General features: G+C 47.6%; 1 protein-coding gene across 3 annotated transcripts in view; it reads right to left on the reverse strand.

Moving 5' to 3' along the window:
* LOC138855244 (somatostatin receptor type 5-like) overlaps positions 1-17,431 on the reverse strand; it is a 332,516-nt gene extending 315,085 nt beyond the window's left edge. For all 3 annotated transcript variants that reach the window (XM_070103591.1, XM_070103592.1, XM_070103589.1), the window contains exon 1: positions 15,936-17,431. The gene's annotated coding sequence lies outside the window, so the exon portion shown is untranslated. The remainder of the gene's footprint in view (positions 1-15,935) is intronic.
* Between the last annotated feature and the right edge of the window lie 3,948 nt (positions 17,432-21,379).

Consider the following 21,379-nt stretch of genomic DNA (forward strand, 5'->3'; position numbering starts at 1 on the left):
TTATTTACACTACTACTAATAAAAATAATAAGAATACCTTCTTTCTCTCACTTTCCGATGTGTCGTCTATGTTTTTTCTCGCTCACTTGTAACCTGATAATGGTCCTGAAATGACCGAAATATCTCCTAAGGTTTCACATGTGTATTTTTTGTGAATTGTTGCGTCACTATATTGCGACTTCTATTATTTATTTAGTTTCTTCATCAACATTATATTATTGCCACATAAACCTGTCTAAAACCAAGAACAAGGCGGAACTCAGCGAGTGTCGACACAAGAACAAGGCGGAACTCAGCGAGTGTCGACACAAGAACAAGGTGGAACTCAGCGAGTGTCGACACAAGAACAAGGTGGAACTCAGCGAGTGTCGACACAAGAACAAGGTGGAACTCAGCGAGTGTCGACACAAGAACAAGGTGGAACTCAGCGAGTGTCGACACAAGAACAAGGCGGAACTCAGCGAGTGTCGACACAAGAACAAGGTGGAACTCAGCGAGTGTCGACACAAGAACAAGGCGGAACTCAGCGAGTGTCGACACAAGAACAAGGTGGAACTCAGCGAGTGTCGACACAAGAACAAGGTGGAACTCAGCGAGTGTCGACACAAGAACAAGGTGGAACTCAGCGAGTGTCGACACAAGAACAAGGTGGAACTCAGCGAGTGTCGACACAAGAACAAGGTGGAACTCAGCGAGTGTCGACACAAGAACAAGGCGGAACTCAGCGAGTGTCGACACAAGAACAAGGTGGAACTCAGCGAGTGTCGACACAAGAACAAGGCGGAACTCAGCGAGTGTCGACACAAGAACAAGGTGGAACTCAGCGAGTGTCGACACAAGAACAAGGTGGAACTCAGCGAGTGTCGACACAAGAACAAGGCGGAACTCAGCGAGTGTCGACACAAGAACAAGGTGGAACTCAGCGAGTGTCGACACAAGAACAAGGTGGAACTCAGCGAGTGTCGACACAAGAACAAGGTGGAACTCAGCGAGTGTCGACACAGTATCTTCCTCACTCCAGAGTCCTCTTTAAAGTTCAATAACTCGTGTAAATCCGACAACTCTTGAGAAAGTTGTCACAGCGTTTTAACTAAGTCTCTCTCTTACAATCTCTCTTACAATCTCTCTTACAATCTCTTATTATAATTATTATTATTTTTGTTATTACTGCCGCCGCCGCTGCCGCGCCGCCCGCCGCCGCTGCTGCCGCCGCCGCTGCTGCTCACCGCCGCCTGCCGCTGCTGCCGCTGCCGCTGCTCGCCGCGCGCGCCCGCCGCTCGCCGCCGCTGCTCTACCGCCGCCGCCGCCGCTCTACCGCCGCTGCTGCCGCTGCCTGCCGCCGCTGCGCGCTGCCGCCTGCCGCTGCCGCCGCGCTGCCGCCGCCGCCTGCCGCCGCTGCCGTGCTCTACCGCCGCTGCCGCCGCTGCCGCTGCCGCTTCACCGCTGCCGCGCTGCCGCTTCACGCCGCCGCTGCCGCCTGCCGCTGCCGCTGCCGCCGCCGCGCCGCCGCCGCCGCGTGCCGCCTGCCGCCGCGCTGCCGCCGCTGCCGCGGCTGCTGCTGCTGCTGCTGCTGTTGCTGCTGCTGCTGCTGCTGCTGCTGCTGTTGCTGCTGCTGCTGCTGCTGCTGCTGCTGCTGCTGCTGCTGCTGCTGCTGCTGCTTCTACTGCTGCTGCTGCTACTACTAGATTTTCATTAACTAGAGCTAAACTCGTAAGCTTCATAGAGCATCCTGGGAATGGGAATGATGGGGATAATTAGGTTTGATCTGAAAAGGAGGAGATAGCTCTAATTCCTTGGATCAAGAACCCTTCACTACAAGTGAAGGTCATCGTTACTGAAACACCATCTGACAGTTCTTGCTAAAAGAAACACTTTTGTCAATATTTTTGATGTTCAGATTATGTTAATTTATAACCTCTTATAAAGACAGTATTCTTGTGACAATTGTTGGAGATACAGTAAACCGTGAAGCCTCAGCAGCTGCTGACGACCCACCAACCTTAAAGAACCAGCAGCCTTAAAGAACCAGCAGCCTTAAAGAACCAGCAGCCTTAAAGAACCACCAACCTTAAAGAACCAGCAGCCTTAAAGAACCAGCAGCCTTAAAGAACCACCAACCTTAAAGAACCAGCAGCCTTAAAGAACCACCAACTTTAAAGAACCACCAACCTTAAAGAACCAGCAGCCTTAAAGAACCACCAACCTTAAAGAACCAGCAGCCTTAAAGAACCAGCAGCCTTAAAGAACCAGCAGCCTTAAAGAACCAGCAGCCATAAAGAACCAGCAACCATGAAGCCCCAACAGCCTTAAAGAACCACCAACCATGAAGCCCCAACAGACTTAAAGAACCAGCAGCCTTAAAGAACCACCAACCATGAAGCCCCAACAGACTTAAAGAACCAGCAGCCTTAAAGAACCACCAACCTTAAAGAACCAGCAGCCTTAAAGAACCAGCAACCTTAAAGAACCACCAACCTTAAAGAACCAGCAGCCATAAAGAACCAGCAGCCTTAAAGAACCAGCAGCCTTAAAGAACCAGCAACCATGAAGCCCCAACAGCCTTAAAGAACCAGCAGCCTTAAAGAACCAGCAACCATGAAGCCCCAACAGACTTAAAGAACCAGCAGCCTTAAAGAACCACCAACCTTAAAGAACCAGCAGCCTTAAAGAACCAGCAACCTTAAAGAACCAGCAGCCTTAAAGAACCAGCAACCATGAAGCCCCAACAGCCTTAAAGAACCAGCAGCCATAAAGAACCAGCAACCATGAAGCCCCAACAGACTTAAAGGACCAGCAGCCTTAAAGAACCAGCAACCATGAAGCCCCAACAGCCTTAAAGAACCAGCAACCATGAAGCCCCAACAGCCTTAAAGAACCAGCAGCCTTAAAGAACCAGCAACCATGAAGCCCCAACAGACTTAAAGGACCAGCAACCATGAAGCCCCAACAGCCTTAAAGAACCAGCAGCCTTAAAGAACCAGCAACCATGAAGCCCCAACAGCCTTAAAGAACCAGCAACCATGAAGCCCCAACAGCCTTAAAGAGCCAGCAACCTTGAAGAACCAGCAACCATGAAGCCCCAACAGCCTTAAAGAACCAGCAGCCTTAAAGAACCAGCAGCCTTGAAGAACCAGCAGCCTTAAAGAACCAGCAGCCATAAAGAACCAGCAACCATGAAGCCCCAACAGCCTTAAAGAACCAGCAGCCTTGAAGAACCAGCAACCATGAAGCCCCAACAGCCTTAAAGAACCAGCAGCCTTAAAGAACCAGCAGCCTTAAAGAACCAGCAACCTTAAAGAACCAGCAGCCTTAAAGAACCAACAACCATGAAGCCCCAACAGCCTTAAAGAACCAACAACCATGAAGCCCCAACAGCCTTAAAGAACCAGCAGCCTTAAAGAACCAACAACCTTAAAGAACCAGCAACCATGAAGCCCCAACAGCCTTGAAGAACCAACAACCATGAAGCCCAAACAGCCTTAAAGAACCAACAACCATGAAGCCCCAACAGCCTTAAAGAACCAGCAGCCTTAAAGAACCAGCAACCATAAAGAACCAGCAACCATTAAAGACCAGTAACCATTATAGACCCAGCAACCATTAAAGACCAGCAACGATTATAGACCCAGCAACCATTAAAGACCAGCAACAATTATAGACCCAATAGTGAGGAGCAAGAAGGCTTGGAAGAAATATGGAGGAAATCCAAGCGCAGAAAACTGGGAAACAAGCAGGAGAAGCAGAAAGAAATACACAGGAATAAGATGGGCAGTTAAAAAGGCACTCTGATAACAGTAGTAATAAAACATCAAAGTCTAAAAGAGAGTCAAAGTTACTCCACAGCCAAGTAAGAAAATAGACAACTGTGAAGAAGTTACTACTGGACACCCAACAACTACTGGACACCCAACATCTACTGGACACCCAACAACTACTGGACACCCAACAACTACTGGACACCCAACAACTACTGGACACCCAGCAACTACTGGACACCCAACAACTACTGGACACCCAACATCTACTGGACACCCAACAACTACTGGACACCTAACAACTACTGGACACCCAACACCTACTGGACACCCAACAACTACTGGACACCCAACAACTACTGGACACCCAATAACTACTGGACACCCAACAACTACTGGACACCCAACAACTACTGGACACCTAACAACTACTGGACACCCAACACCTACTGGACACCCAACAACTACTGGACACCTAACAACTACTGGACACCCAATAACTACTGGACACCCAACAACTACTGGACACCCAACAACTACTGGACACCCAACATCTACTGGACACCCAACATCTACTGGACACCCAACATCTGGACACCCAACATCTACTGGACACCCAACAACTACTGGACACCCAACATCTACTGGACACCCAACATCTACTGGACACCCAACAACTACTGGACACCCAACAACTACTGGACACCCAGCAACTACTGGACACCCAACATCTACTGGACACCCAACAACTACTGGACACCCAACATCTACTGGACACCCAACATCTACTGGACACCCAACATCTACTGGACACCCAACAACTACTGGACACCTAACAACTACTGAACACCCAACAACTACTGGACACCCAACATCTACTGGACACCCAACAACTACTGGACACCCAACATCTACTGGACACCCAACAACTACTGGTCACCCAACAACTACTGGACACTCAACATCTACTGGACACCCAACAACTACTGGACACCCAACAACTACTGGACACCCAACATCTACTGGACACCCAACAACTACTGGACAGATTGTAATAAAGTTGGTAGAATTACCGACAATATGTAAAGTAAAAGGACACAAGTGCAACTAATGTGACATTTATTGTGGCAACGTTTCGCTCTCCAGGAGCTTTATCAAGCCATTACAAACAATACATGGACACAGAGGGTATATAAAGGCTCAGAGTGAGGTGAATACTAGTGAGGCGTTGTTTAAACAACGCCTGTGTACAACACCGAAATTCCACCAATCATCTTATGAAATTCAGAGACGCCCAATTAGTGATAAAAGAAACTAATTTCCGCACACGCAAGTGCCTTGAATCAGCACTGATCGCTGTTTCGAATACAATTAAACAAAACAACGGCAGCTTCACCATCTCCGAAGTCTTAGCAAGAATCCTCCTGAAAACAGTAAACCCTGCCATCACATAGTCTCTCCTGTTATACTACACAAAGCACAGAGAGTGAACACTGAAACAAGCTGCCTCATTCCAGTTTATATTTGTCCAACCTATTTTTATGTTACCCAAGTAATAGCTTTTATATCCTTTTACTCATGTACGAATTAATTGCTCTACCATATTGTATTACTTTTGTCACTACCACTACTACTACTACTACTACTACTACCACTAGTGAACATCGAAATGGTACCTCACTAGTATTCACCTCACTCTGAGCCTTTATATACCCTCTGTGTCCATGTATTGTTTGTAATGGCTTGATAAAGCTCCTGGAGAGCGAAACGTTGCCACAATAAATGTCACATTAGTTGCACTTGTGTCCTTTTACTTTACACAACTACTGGACACCCAACAACTACTGGACACCCAATAACTACTGGACACCCAACAACTAATGGACACCCAACAACTACTGGACACCCAACAACTACTGGACACCCAACAACTACTGGACACCTAACAACTACTGGACACCCAACAACTACTGGACACCCAAGACCTACTGGACACCCAACAACTACTGGACACCCAACAATCACAGAAGACCCAACTATCACAGAAGACCCAACTATCACAGAAGACCCAACTATCACAGAACACCCAACAATCACAGAAGACCCAACAATCACAGAAGACCCAACAATCACAGAAGACCCAACAATCACAGAAGACCCAACAATCTTTCAAGAAATAATGGCTCTTGGAGATGAAATTGCTGTATAAAAGGAAGTAATTTTGGTAATGTTAGCGGCTCTCAGAGTGCCGTCACAACTGCACCATCCAGTCAGTCTTATATATCAAACTCACCATGTAAATATTCTTAGGAACCTTGAATATTCTTCAAATCTTTCTCACCTTCATCATTGTTCATTTAGCTCGCGTGGACATTATTGCAATTATTATATTATTATATTGAAAAAGAAGAGCTAAACGGGCCTAGTTAATTTAGTACTGAACAAATGTGATGAATGTCTCAATTCTTCAAAATTACGAGTCCTTCGCTATAGTACAAACTTGTACTCATTAAATAACGATTCTTTTATTTTTTTCACGCTCTCTGCAAACTAATTTGGAGAGTCCTCTCTTATGCTCACCTCCGTTGCTGTACATGGGTCGCCAGTTTAATTCTTCAATGTCTGAACTTGATTCCATCTCTTTCTGGGGGTCTTCTAATCTAGTAAAAATCAATAAAATAATAACATCGTTTTTTACTATTACGTTTAGACAAGTTTTTGTTAATTACAAGGTTTACTTCCAAAGTTCTTATCTCGAACTCGAGTCTTTTATTAATATCTTCGGCATTAATTAAAATAAGTTTTTTTTTTATCCTGAAGAACTTTCATTGCTATAGTTACCAAGAGTGCTCTAAAAAGTTCGGAATTCTCCTAAGGTTCATAAAATGCTTCTCTTCTCGTATAATTAAGATCTACAAAAGTGTCCCACAGCTTTTTCTGGTATACTCCATTTCCATTTCGGGCCGCTCCGCCATCTACCAGGATACACTGTTCGCTTCAGAAACAAGCTGTTGCCTCACTGTAGACTCGACCTTACGTGTAGTACTGGAACATTAAACTCGTACTGCAAATATGTAACTATTTCTCTTTTTTATCACACCTTCCTTGGTTTTTCTATAAGATCTGCAACTATGCTCAGGGTCCTTGCCCTCAGGAACTTGTTAGTTGTATACCCCATCACACTGCTGTCTTCCCACAATTCTTTGAAACAGACATTATGTGCAGAGTGAATATTTATAGACTGGTCATCAAGTCAGTTGACTTAAAACTCTGCTTAGCATGACACATAGTCTGTTAATGAACTACTTCTTTTCTCATATTGTTTTTTTGTACCATATTTCTAGGTAAGTCTTGCCATCTAACAAAGCTCTTGGAGAGTAACAACTTTTTGTGATGCAGAAACTCTTAAAGACTGAGCAACTTTCGAAGACTCGGCTGTTCTTGGAGATCCAGAAAGTCTTGCAGACCCAGCAAGTCTCGGATAATCAGTAACTTCTTTGGGGACCTCCAGATACAATTGCTTCCCCACACAGCCACAACAACTAATGGTCATTTATAACTCTTCGTGAGCAGCGCTCGCCTCGCCTGCACAAAGCTCTCTTCTTTCCGCTCCGACGACCTAGAATGGACCAAGTTTGAGGAATTGCAACACCCGCCCAGCAACTCAAAGATAGATACTCTTTCCTGAAGCCAACCAAAACTCGGTCGCTGTCTTAGAAAAGGCAATCAAAAGAAAGCTTCTCTCACTTCCTCTTATCCCTTACAAAATCCAATAAGAGAAAGAATCACCGGCAGGGCCGCTATTAGCGGATGGAGGACCGAGCCTCCACCACTCCTTGGGCTGAATGACCCACACAAGTTTAACGATTCGTGAAATGCAATACAAAACATTGAGAGAAAGGCTCCTGAGAGGTGTACGTTGATTAAGAATTCTTGAACAGGAGCCTGGCATGCAAACCCACCATCCCCATTCTCTGTCTGTCTGTCTGTCTGCCTGTCTGTCTGTCTCTCTCTCTCTCTCTCTCTCTCTCTCTCTCTCTCTCTCTCTCTCTCTCTCTCTCTCTCTCTCTCTCTCTCTCTCTCTCTCTCTCTCTCTCTCTCTCTCTCTCTCTCTCTCTCTCCCTCTCTCTCTCTCTCTCTCTCTCTCTCTCCTCCCCAGTCTCAGGGTGGTCGGAAAGTGGAATGACCTAGATGAGGGAGTGATGCAGGCAGACTCCAAACACACCTTTAAAAGTTAAGTGTTATAGGACCCACGAGGCTAGAAGTGAATGAACCTCGTCACGGCCAGTTAAGACAGACTCCAAGAAACAATAAACACACACACACACGCGCGCGCGCGCACGATAAAACTCTTGGAACAGGGAGTGGACCTATTAGCGATCAGCGAATAGACGAGGCCAGGAGCTGTGACTCGACCCCTGCAACAATAAATAGGTGAGCACACACACACACATACACACACGCTACATTAAATTGCATCAGCTTTTTCCTGACAGATCTTAGTTAATCGATGAAATATATTCAGAATTTTTCCCCACAAAAGAAGTGGGACTGAAGCAAACTGACTGAAGCAAACTGACTAGCTGATAATAATATAAAACCGAGCCATTAACACCTGGCTAAGATAGAGAACTTGTGAAGAATACTGAACAATGTTCATCACAGAAAGTTGGGTGAAAATGTAGATCATAATGTGATTATTATTATTATTATTATTATTATTATTATTATTATTATTATTATTATTATTATTATTATTATTATTATTATTATAGGTCTTCGTGGATAGCCAGTTTATCGTGAACCCCAGGAAATCTTCATGGAGTCTTCGTAGGTCTCTGCAGATCCCTTGGGTTTTCATGGACTTGGGGTCCTGGAAGGCCTCCTGGTGGTCCACGAAGACCTGAAGTTCCATGAAACCTTCGGAGTCCATGAAGATCTCCTGGGATCCAAGCTTCAGGAGCTTTTTAAAAAAAGGCTGCTGCATTTTAAACCTTTATGCTCTTTTTTCGTTCCTGATACCCTCCGACTTGCCCTGCTCTCGGTCCGGAGGGCCTTGAACGTTCCTGATACCCTCCGACTTGCCCTGATCTCGGTCCGGAGGGCCTTGAACGTTCCTGATACCCTCCGACTTGCCCTGCTCTCGGTCCGGAGGGTCTTGAACGTTCCTGATACCCTCCGACTTGCCCTGCTCTCGGTCCGGAGGGCCTTGAACGTTCCTGATACCCTCCGACTTGCCCTGCTCTCGGTCCGGAGGGTCTTGAACGTTCCTGATACCCTCCGACTTGCCCTGCTCTCGGTCCGGAGGGTCTTGAACGTTCCTGATACCCTCCGACTTGCCTTGCTCTCGGTCCGGAGGGTCTTGAACGTTCCTAATACCCTCCGACTTGCCCTGCTCTCGGTCCGGAGGGCCTTGAACGTTCCTGATACCCTCCAACTTGCCCTGCTCTCGGTCCGGACGATCTTGAACGTTACTGATACCCTCCAACTTGCCCTGCTCTCGGTCCGGAGGGTCTTGAACATTCCTGATACCCTCCGACTTGCCCTGCTCTCGGTCCGGAGGGCATTGAACGTTCCTGATACCCTCCGACTTGCCCTGCTCTCGGTCCGGAGGGCCTTGAACGTTCCTGATACCCTCCGACTTGCCCTGCTCTCGGTCCGGAGGGCCTTGAACGTTCCTGACACCCTCCGATTTGCCCTGCTCTCGGTCCGGAGGGCCTTGAACGTTCCTGATACCCTCCGACTTGCCCTGCTCTCGGTCCGGAGGGTTTTGAACGTTCCTTATACCCTCCGACTTGCCCTGCTCTCGGTCCAGAGGGCCTTGAACGTTCCTGATACCCTCCGACTTGCCCTGCTCTCGGTCCAGAGGGCCTTGAACGTTCCTAATACCCTCCGACTTGCCCTGCTCTCGGTCCAGAGGGCCTTGAACGTTCCTGACACCCTCCGACTTGCCCTGCTCTCGGTCCGGAGGGCCTTGAACGTTCATGATACCCTCCGACTTGCACTGCTCTCGGTCCGGAGGCCCTTGAACGTTCCTGATACATTACAACTTGCCCTGCTCTCGGTCCGGAGGGCCTTGAACTTTCCTGATGCCCTCCGACTTGCCCTGCTCTCGGTCCGGAGGGCCTTGAACTTTCCTGATGCCCTCCGACTTGCCCTGCTCTCGGTCCGGAGGGTCTTGAGTGTTCCTGATACCCTCCGACCTGCCATGCTCTCGGTCCGGAGGGTCTTGAACGTTCCTGATACCCTCTGACTTGCCCTGCTCTCGGTCCGGAGGGCCTTGAACGTTCCTGATACCCTCCGACTTGCCCTGCTCTCGGTCCGGAGGGTCTTGAACGTTCCTGATACCCTCCGACTTGCCCTGTTCTCGGTCCAGAGGGCCTTGAACGTTCCTGATACCCTCCGACTTGCCCTGCTCTCGGTCCAGAGGGCCTTGAACGTTCCTAATACCCTCCGACTTGCCCTGCTCTCGGTCCAGAGGGCCTTGAACGTTCCTGACACCCTCCGACTTGCCCTGCTCTCGGTCCGGAGGGCCTTGAACGTTCATGATACCCTCCGACTTGCCCTGCTCTCGGTCCGGAGGGCCTTGAACGTTCCTGATACCCTCCAACTTGCCCTGCTCTCGGTCCGGAGGGCCTTGAACTTTCCTGATACCCTCCAACTTGCCCTGCTCTCGGTTCGGAGGGTCTTGAACGTTCCTGATACCCTCCGACTTGCCCTGCTCTCGGTCCGGAGGGCCTTGAACGTTCCTGCTACCCTCCGACTTGCCCTGCTCTCGGTCCGGAGGGTCTTGAACGTTCCTGATACCCTCTGACTTGCCCTGCTCTCGGTCCGGAGGGCCTTGAACATTCCTGATACCCTCCGACTTGCCCTGCTCTCGGTCCGGAGGGTCTTGAGTGTTCCTGATACCCTCCGACCTGCCCTGCTCTCGATCCGGAGGGTCTTGAACGTTCCTGATACCCTCCAACCTGCGCTGCTCTCGGTCCGGAGGGTCTTGAACGTTCCTGATACCCTCCGACCTGCCCTGCTCTCGGTCTGGAGGGTCTTGAACGTTCCTGATACCCTCCGACTTGCCCAGCTCTATGTCTGGAGGGTCTTGAACGTTCCTGATACCCTCCGACTTGCCCTGCTCTTGGTCCGGAGGGTCTTGAACGTTCCTGATACCCTCCAACTTGCCCTGCTCTCGGTCCGGAGGGTCTTGAACGTTCCTGATACCCTCCGACCTGCCCTGCTCTCGGTATGGAGGTTACTGAACGTTCCTGATACCCTCCGACCTGCCCTGCTCTCGGTCCGGAGGGTCTTGAACGTTCCTGATACCCTCCGACTTGCCCTGCTCTCGGTCCGGAGGGTCTTGAACATTCCTGATACCCTCCGACCTGCCCTGCTCTCGGTCCGGAGGGTCTTGAACGTTCCTGATACCCTCCGACTTGCCCGGCTCTCGGTCCGGAGGGTCTTGAACGTTCCTGGTGCCCTCCTACTTGCCCTGCTTTCGGTCCGGAGGGTCTTGAACGTTCCTGATACCCTCCGACTTGCCCTGCTCTCGGTCCGGAGGGTATTGAACGTTCCTGATACCCTCCGACTTGCCCTACTCTCGGTCCGGAGGGTCTTGAACGTTCCTGATACCCTCCAACTTGCCCTGCTCTCGGTCCGGAGGGTCTTAAACGTTCCTGATACCCTCCGAAATGCCCTGCTCTCGGTCCGGAGGGCCTTGAACGTTCCTGATACCCTCCGACTTGCCCTGCTCTCGGTCCGGAGGGCCTTGAACGTTCCTGATACCCTCCGACTTGCCCTGCTCTCGGTCGGAGGGTCTTGAACGTTCCTGATATCCTCTCACTTGCCCTGCTCTCAGTCCGGAGGGTCTTGAACGTTCCTGATACCCTCCGACTTGCCCTGCTCTCGGTGCGGAGGGCCTTGATCGTTCCTGATACCCTCCGACTTGCCCTGCTCTCGGTCCGGAGGGTCTTGAACGTTTCTGATACCCTCCGACTTGCCCTGCTCTTGGTCCGGAGGGCCTTGAACGTTCCTGATACCCTCCGACTTGCCCTGCTCTCGGTTCGGAGGGTCTTGACCGTTCCTGATATCCTCCGACTTGCGCTGCTCTCGGTCCGGAGGGTCTTGAACGTTCCTGATACCCTCCAACCTGCCCTGCTCTCGGTCCGGAGGGTCTTGAACGTTCCTGATACCCTCCGACTTGCCGTGCTCCCGGTCTGGAGGGTCTTGAACGTTCCTGATACCCTCCGACTTGCCCTGCTCTCGGTCTGGAGGGTCTTGAACGTTCCTAATACCCTCCGACTTGCCCTGCTCTCGGTCTGGAGGGCCTTTAACGTTCCTGATACCCTCCGACTTGCCCTGCTCTCGGTCTGGAGGGTCTTGAACGTTCCTAATACCCTCCGACTTGCCCTGCTCTCGGTCTGGAGGGCCTTTAACGTTCCTGATACCCTCCGACTTGCCCTGCTCTCGGTCCGGAGGCCTTGAACGTTCCTGATACCCTCCGACTTGCCCTGCTCTCGGTCCGGAGGGTCTTGAACGTTCCTGATGCCCTCCGACTTGCCTGCTCTCGGTCCGGAGGGCCTTGAACGTTCCTGATACCCTCCGACTTGCCCTGCTCTCGGACGGAGGGTCTTGAACGTTCCTGATACATTCCGACTTGCCTTGCTCTCGGTCCGGAGGGTCTTGAACGTTCCCGATACCCTCCGACTTGCCCTGCTCTCGGTCCGGAGGGTCTTGAACGTTCCTGATACCCTCCAACTTGCCCTTCTCTCGGTCGGAGGGTCTTGAACGTTCCTGATACCCTCCGACTTGCCCTGCTCTCGGTCCGGAGGGTCTTGAACGTTCCTGATACCCTCCGACTTGCCCTGCTCTCGGTCCGGAGGGCCTTGAACGTTCCTGATACCCTTCGACTTGCCCTGCTCTCGGTCGGAGGGTCTTGAACGTTCCTGATACCCTCCGACTTGCCCTGCTCTCGGTCGGAGGGTCTTGAACGTTCCTGATACCCTCCGACTTGCCCTGCTCTCGGTCCGGAGGGTCTTGAACGTTCCTGATACCCTCCGACTTGCCCTGCTCTCGGTCCGGAGGGTCTTGAACGTTCGTGATACCCTCCGACTTGCCCTGTTCTCGGTCCGGAGGGTCTTGAACGTTCCTGATACCCTTCGACATGCCCTGCTCTCGGTCGGAGGGTCTTGAACGTTCCTGATACCCTCCGACTTGCCCTGTTCTCGGTCCGGAGGGTCTTGAACGTTCCTGATACCCTCCGACTTGCCCTGCTCTCGGTCCAGAGGGTCTTGAACGTTCCTGATACCCTCCGACTTGCCCTGCTCTCGGTCCAGAGGGTCTTGAACGTTCCTGATACCCTCCGACTTGCCCTGCTCTCGGTCCAGAGGGTCTTGAACGTTCCTGATACCCTCCGACTTGCCCTGCTCTCGGTCCAGAGGGTCTTGAACGTTCCTGATACCCTCCGACTTGCCCTGCTCTCGGTCCAGAGGGTCTTGAACGTTCCTGATACCCTCCGACTTGCCCTGCTCTCGGTCCAGAGGGTCTTGAACGTTTCTGATACCCTCCGACTTGCCCTGCTCTCGGTCCAGAGGGTCTTGAACGTTCCTGATACCCTCCGACTTGCCCTGCTCTCGGTCCAGAGGGTCTTGAACGTTCCTGATACCCTCCGACTTGCCCTGCTCTCGGTCCAGAGGGTCTTGAACGTTCCTGATACCCTCCGACTTGCCCTGCTCTTGGTCCAGAGGGTCTTGAACGTCCCTTTTCAACTTTATAAGATTTTTATAACATCTTTTTAGTATTGTAAATAATTTAGGCTGGACACGAGGATGGACTGGTGAGTGGTGAGGTACATGGAGGTTCACTCCTCGCTCCCATGTTGTTGTTAATTATTGATTTTTCTCTCAAAAGAGATGTGTATGAATATGCTTGTAAATGTTGGGTATAAAAATACGTTATGTAATTCATGAATTGAAAGAAAAATTTTTAGGAATTACTGAGAATGACTTCCCTAAATAAACTAATATGAGTGTTGCAGTGAGGAAAGTCTTGTGCAATGTTTGAATATATTTGTGTACTTGTAATATGGTGACTACGTTGTATTAATGTTATGCAACACTAACAACCTGACGACTAAGTCACATGTGCAACACTTGGGTGTCTTTAATAATAAGACACATGTGCAACACTTGGGTGTCTTTAATAATAAGACACATGTGCAACACTTGGGTGTCTTTAATAATAAGACACATGTGCAACACTTGGGTGTCTTTAATAATAAGACACATGTGCAACACTTGGGTGTCTTTAATAATAAGACACATGTGCAACACTTGGGTGTCTTTAATAATAAGTCACATGTGCAACACTTGGGTGTCTTTAATAATAAGACACATGTGCAACACTTGGGTGTCTTTAATAATAAGACACATGTGCAACACTTGGGTGTCTTTAATAATAAGTCACATGTGCAACACTTGGGTGTCTTTAATAATAAGACACATGTGCAACACTTGGGTGTCTTTAATAATAAGACACATGTGCAACACTTGGGTGTCTTTATTGATGAGACGTTTTGCCAAGTTTTTTTCTAATACTGAGAATATATACTGTAGACAGTGGAAGAAGTAGAGAGATAGTATTAATGTGTTCTGATCCCTCAGCCTTGATTTATCAAGATTTAGAAAAAGCAGAACTGAATACCTCAAAATTACCTCTGCACTTCTTCCACTGTCTCCACCATACATTCTTTGTACTGAATTGAAAAAGCCACTGGTTGGTGAAACATCTCAGCAATAAATATATGAGTGTTGCAGAAGAGGTAACCTATGTCTACTCGACTGCTAAATCACAAGTGTATCAGTTGTGTGCAGGTGTGACTTGTCAGTGTGAACATATGCTGATAGTCAGAGTAGTAATGTAATGTTAGTTTTTTAATACAGTCAGCATACGAGAGGCAGAAGCAGGAAAACAGTTTACGTATATAGGGCGTGGAAGCGGGTAGCAACCACCAGTCATTAAGTAGGACAGGGAATGGCGTTGCCTACTTACATACAAATATGTATAAAGCCAAACTACATCATCTCAATCAAGTTTGTCGCTCTGAGGAAGTGAATGAGAGAGTTGACGATGTTATAGTGATGGAGGAGCGGGTCTGTAGTGACTGGAAGGTAGTTCACCTCACATAGACAAAGGAAAGGGCGACGATGTAGCTTGTACAGGGTACAGAAGGTGGGAATATGTGGGATGTTATGCATGTTGCTTTAGTTATATCGCGGGAAACTCCCGGGCCATGTAAGGCTGAACGTGCGTTAGGCAGGTGAGAATTATTATGATTATATTTAGGGGAGCGCTAAACCCATATAAGTCACACACTGCCTGGGGAATGGGAAGTAATCAGATTCAATCCAAGGAAGGGAAGACAAGCACATTTTTTTGGATCAAGAGCCCGTCACCAGTATGAAGGAACTTCCCTGGGGAGAGGTAGATACGGAGACTGGTGTTCGCAGTGAAAAATAACCTAGGAGGAAGATCAGTCCGCAGCTGTAGGTTTAAACTTATGAAAAACTGTCAAGTTGGTCCTCTCGCTTTGCAACAGAAACTTTAGTGATTTCTGGGACAAAGAAACCAGTGGTCGTTACTCCCGGGAACCCAAGAAACCTGCTGGAGGTCTGAGGCAGACTTAGCGAGGGGTATCAACCTGGGCACTGCCAGAGATGTTAATCACCAGGTACCCACCAGATCACAGTAATGTACAAGACACAAGTTTAGCTTATAAATGATGTATAGTATCGCATTTGAGTCAGTGACTTCAGCCTCTATCACAGTTTTCAGTGTAGGCTTAGAGGGAAAAAATTAAGTTGTCGTATATTCAGCAACGTAAAATTTATTTTCCATGCTGATCTTTAATATTATCTAGGTCCAAAAATAAGAATTCAACATGAAAAATCAATAAGAAACCCAAATAAAATACATCATGCCATAATCAGCATAGAAATCCTACAAAATATCACATCTACATTACAGAAAGTTGGTAGGATTCTGTTGATGTTTTCGCGTATTAACTGTAATACTATAATAAGCCATGTAAGAGTTATAACAAAGACAGTGAGTGGAAGCCCGCATGTCACAGAGGTGGCCTGTCCGCCTGATGTAATAAATCAGAGATGCTGGTGTCCGCTCGATACTCACCTAGAGTTGTGTGTGCTGGTGATGCTACAGCTGGTGGTGCTACAGCTGGTGGTGGCAACGCAGCCCCACCAGGGAGCAGATTAAGGCTGATGTTCCTCCTGCCCGCCTTGTATCTGCAGGTTACAACACATCTGTTTATGACGGGGAAACTGCTGGAATGTTTGCTCTTAGACTGGCGTTAAGACCACTGCTGCTGCTGTTGATCTAGTCTCTTTAAAGTACTGAAAGTAGCGTCTCACTCACTAAAAACAGACTAAAAGAGGAGTCTGAGGCATTTGAGGATTTCCGTATTTCGTTAGAAATAACTTAATCCACATTATTGACAGCCAGTTTACTAGAAGAGATCGCGAACCTCTCGTAAAAAACAGTTTATGAGAGATCGAGCACAAGACGATCTTGTAATGACCAATTTCAAAGATCTGAACTGCAGAACCTCTCGTAATGATCAGTTTGCCAAAGGAGGGCAGAACAATCTTTCGTAACGACCAATTCAAGAGAAATGGAGCACAATAATTTATCTTAATGACCAAGTCGATCTAACTGTTCAGTAAGAATCTCTAGTTGTGTTGGTCTTCTGCTTCTGACTTCTGTGTGCTTCTCATAGCTCTTTACTAAGCCTTGAAGGCGCCAGAACGGACTCCTGGAGTGCAGTGTCGTCTTGGAGAGTGGACAGGGGACACCACCCTCGGTCCTGCCGTAAAGTCCAACCTAAAGTGAATTTATTTGATGTTCGTCAGCAGGTTCAGGGCAGAATTACCTCCGATCAATTCAATTTTGGCTGGCCGCTCACCCCCCGGCCTGACACCGACTCTGATCTAGTAAAACAAGAGACTTTCTCCAGTCTTCGTCAGTAACGTATAAAATATTTTATAATGTTGATTTATCGTGTAGGCGATCTCGCTGAAGTCATCTGGTTACTTTTTTTTTCGTCAGATGTGAATGACCACAAATTTAAGTAACCGTAATAATTTATTGGTTGACTGAAGCATTTAATACTGTCAACTAGTAATAATTAATAAATTATTTCCCATATGGATTAGTTTGTTCACTTTTGTGAGTAGTCCTTAAAGGAAGACTGCGTCTGAATATAAGTTCACTTGAAAGTGGGATCTATGGTGTCCTGGTATAGAGCACAAACACACACACACAGCGAGAGGAAGGCCAGACCTGTCTTAATTCTCTTTGTTTCTCAGTGAGGCGTGTGTCATGCAGTTATTAAGGCGTCAGTACATATCTAAACTCTTAGTGCTTATCAGCTAGCTTCCAGAGATCATATATTTCATCCTGACGGCAGTGTGGGTCTTCAAAATTGCTTGGCACATGACCAAACTAACTCAGAGAGTAGGCCAGGGGCCGCCACATTGAACTAGAGCTCTTCCCACACACTACCAACAACGTTTCATTGAGCAATTTCGTTAAACTGGTGTGGAGGCCAGAGACGCGTATGTCGTAGAGAGCTGCGGCGTGTGCAACCTTCCTCCTCCACGCTCAGCAACGTACTGCCAGTGCCACCACCAGGCACTGCTGCTGCTGCTGGCCCAGTGACAGTCACCCAGGCGGCCCCACCACCACCATCACCACCACCATCACCACCATCACCACCACCAGCAGCACCACCATCACCACCACCATCACCACCACTATCACCACAACCACCATCACCACCACCACCATCACCACCACCACCATCACCACCACCATCACCACCACCATCACCACCACCATCACCACCACTATCACCACAACCACCATCACCACCACCACCATCACCACCACCACCATCACCACCACCATCACCACCACCATCACCACCATCATCACCACTACCACCACCACCACCGCCACCTCCACCATTACTACACCACCACGACTACCACAACCTTACACGACCACAACCTCCACCACCACTACATCATCACAACTACCACAACCTCCATCACCACCACCACAACTACCACAACCTTACACCACCACAACCACCACTACACCATAACTACCACAACCACCACTACACCACAACTACCACAGCCACCACAAACACCACTCTGGCTGCACTAATATTAAACAGTAACATAAAACATATATAACCCAGTAGATCAGCGTCCCTGTAGCTCACAACTGATAAAACCGGGTTCAATCCTGGACAGGTCAAGACTTGAGCAAATCTCTTAGCAGCTTCTGTCCATATTCACATAGGAGTAAATATTGTAGATACTCGGTTTCAACTTGACTGTTGTGGGTGACATCCTGGGGAGGTAATAGCCTTAATTAGCTTTGAAATGAGCTAAAGTAAGAGGACAAATCTTAGCCAGTAACAGAGCTTAGATAACACTTCTTAACCTGTAAATAAGGTTAACTAGGATAACAGACTCGTAGCTTGCAAATTGAGCAACATAAAGACGAGAACAATACTATATAGTATATCCTGCCGCAAGAAAACTGAGACAATCAGGTTTATATCCTATACTTGGTGCTTGGTTTATTATCAGGGGATGTCTAGTATACTTGGTACTTGGTTTATTATCAGGGGAGGTCTAGTATACTTGGTGCTTGATTTATTATCAGGGGATGTCTAGTATAGTTGGTACTTGATTTATTATCAGGGGATGTCTAGTATACTTGGTACTTGATTTATTATCAGGGGAGATCTAGTATACTTGATGCTTGATTTATTATCAGGGGAGGTCTAGTATAGTTTCCCAAAACATCTATATCTGATGGAAGGAACATTAATGTTTTAGTTCAGTATTGACAAGATGCTTCAAGTGTTTCCTCTGCAGGACACATTGTGGTCTATCAGAGTTTGTAAACAAAGAAAAATGCTTTTGTTTCGATGATTTTTTTTTACATATGTTTAAAAATTTCAGTATTTGCCGAGGTTGGTGTTGTGGTTTTTTCTTGAGTCTTTGACAGTTAATATTATGTTAACATATATCTAGGATATTTTCCTGCTTTATAACAATATAAAATGTATTTAAAACAGGTGGGAAATACTTGAAATTTCTTTGTGTGTTGCTATGAAGAACGAATTTTCTTCTGTTTTTTCCCATTATCATTATAACTCTCATAATCTGTTTGGTCTTCCGTTTTTAGCACTCAGCTCACACACTGAGTGTCCACGGTTCGATTCCCGGTACAGGTGGAAACATTGGGCGTGTTTCCTTACACCTGCTGTCCCTGCTCACCTAGCAGTAAGTAGGTGCCTGGGTGTTAGCCGACTGGTGTGGGTCGCATCCTGGGGACAACATTAACCTAAGTTGCTTGAAATGCTCTGCATAACAAGGAGCTTTGTATATAATATGCGACTGATGTCAGCTATGGTCTGTTTAAGTTGTACATTATATAACTTATGTAGATTATTATTATTGCTATTATTATTATTATTATTATTACCTACATTACCAGCGTCAGCTGGGTACCATCATCAGTCACCTCCCAGTTACATCAGGCTGTGATGGGTGGTCGATGGTAAAGTGAAACTGTCAAGTTTATCTTAGAGTTTCCTTTCAGATCCCCGTGTTGACATGAGCAAGAGTATCAGAGCCTGACGTGAGTGTCAGCGAGGCCGCTGCATCAGCACAAGCCTTCTCTGGCTGACGTAAGTGATAGCAGGGAAAGCAACATTGTTCCCAACGCTTTCAGAAGCTTTGTGCTATTGTCGTTGCCTCTGATGTTTGCACTCCCATTGTCGCGCACTTCGATTGTCGTGTGAGTCCTGCCAGTGGCAGGCCTCTCATATTCCTTCCCCACACTGACTGCTGCTAGTGATAAGGTATTCCCAGTGGTAGGGCTCACGTATTTTCCCTCCATCCTCCCACTCTGATTGTTGGCTCTCATATTCTACACTGATTGTTGGGGAACGATGGCATGGCTCTTCTTCACTCGCGTTTATTGTTAGTGGAAGGGAATTCTCACTAGAAGAGATTTTGTATTCCCTCACTGAATGTTGATTGTTGGTGGCCAGACGCTCGTATTGTTGTTGGTGGAGGGATATTCCCAGGGGTTGGGTTCTGGTATTCCCTCACTGATTTGCATTGTTTGCTTGGCTTGCTTCTGCTGGTATCATTGAACAGATTGCAGTAACAGACTGCAACGAGCGATCACAGGAAAAAGAGACATAAGACCTCGTAAACTTCATTATAACAACGTTCCTTGCAAGGGAAGCCTTAAGAGGCTCACCTTGATCCTAGAAAGAGCAGGTTCTCTTTCTTTGGATGAAGAGCCTTTCATTAGCAACAAGATAGCTTCTTCAGGAGCTGGCTGAAAGAACTCTTTGCTCCATGAAGATATTAACTCCGAGGTGACGAAGGATGAGAAGGGTCAGCAATATGTATGGCGTCCTTACATCTGTTTTTGCAACATAAAACATTGAACACAAGTGAACATAAACAGTGTAGGGCTGGCTGAGTGTGTCTGAGGGAAAGACTAAAATAACTCGTCATTCCTGTTTTTCCAGCTGAGGCTTTGTTAGTTTTGTTGTGTGTGGAGCTGTCATCATGTCAACATTCAGCTGAACTTCACCACCTGGAGCACATGAGAGGTTCCTAACTATGCTGGAGGCTTCTGGTACTTCAGAGCCTACCTGCTTGGTGCTGGGGAATCTCCTTGACGCTGAAGAACCTGCTTGACACTGATCACAAACTCACACCTGCTTAGCCAGGAGCTTTAACTCAACATTCCTAACTACAACAAGGTGAGCAGAACAAGCTACTGCCAGTAGGTGCAGTGGGAAGAAGCCCCGATAGCAGGAAAAGCAGAAAAGAAAATCCATTGTTCGCTCACAGAAGCAGAGAAATCAAGTCTAGAAGCAGCAGAGCGTGAAAAATATACAAAAAAAAAAAAACAAGAATAAGACAGGAGAAAATGGGGAAACGCGCAAAAAGAATATGTGAAAGTTACAAGAGACGAACAGAGACGATAAGAATATGACAGAGAGGAAAATAGAGTGAGAATAAAAATTAATGCATAGAGTGCATGCAGGTGAGAGTACTGGCAAGGACACCGCAATACTGCAACTATAAGAGTGCAAGTAGAGTGAGATTACGGACAAGAACACTACACTACTGCAACCATAAGAGTACAAGTAGGGTAAGAGCACGGACAAGAACACTACACTACTGCAACCATAAGAGTACAAGTAGGGTAAGAGCACGGACAAGAACACTACACTACTGCAACCATAAGAGTACAAGTAGGGTAAGAGCACGGACAAGAACACTACACTACTGCAACCATAAGAGTACAAGTATGGTAAGAGCACGGACAAGAACACTGCAGTACGGCAACTTTTATATTTTTTTAACGCTGCGGCGAGCAACAACGAGAGAGAAAGTTACATCGAGAATGGTCAAATTTACGGTAGTTACTGGTAGACACAGTGAAGCAGAGACAGTGTCGAGGCCAGCCTACCTCACCATGTCACTCTGGCAGACACAGTGAAGCAG

The sequence above is a fragment of the Cherax quadricarinatus genome, chromosome 86 (assembly GCF_038502225.1).
Source record: "Cherax quadricarinatus isolate ZL_2023a chromosome 86, ASM3850222v1, whole genome shotgun sequence".
NCBI lineage: Eukaryota > Metazoa > Arthropoda > Malacostraca > Decapoda > Parastacidae > Cherax > Cherax quadricarinatus.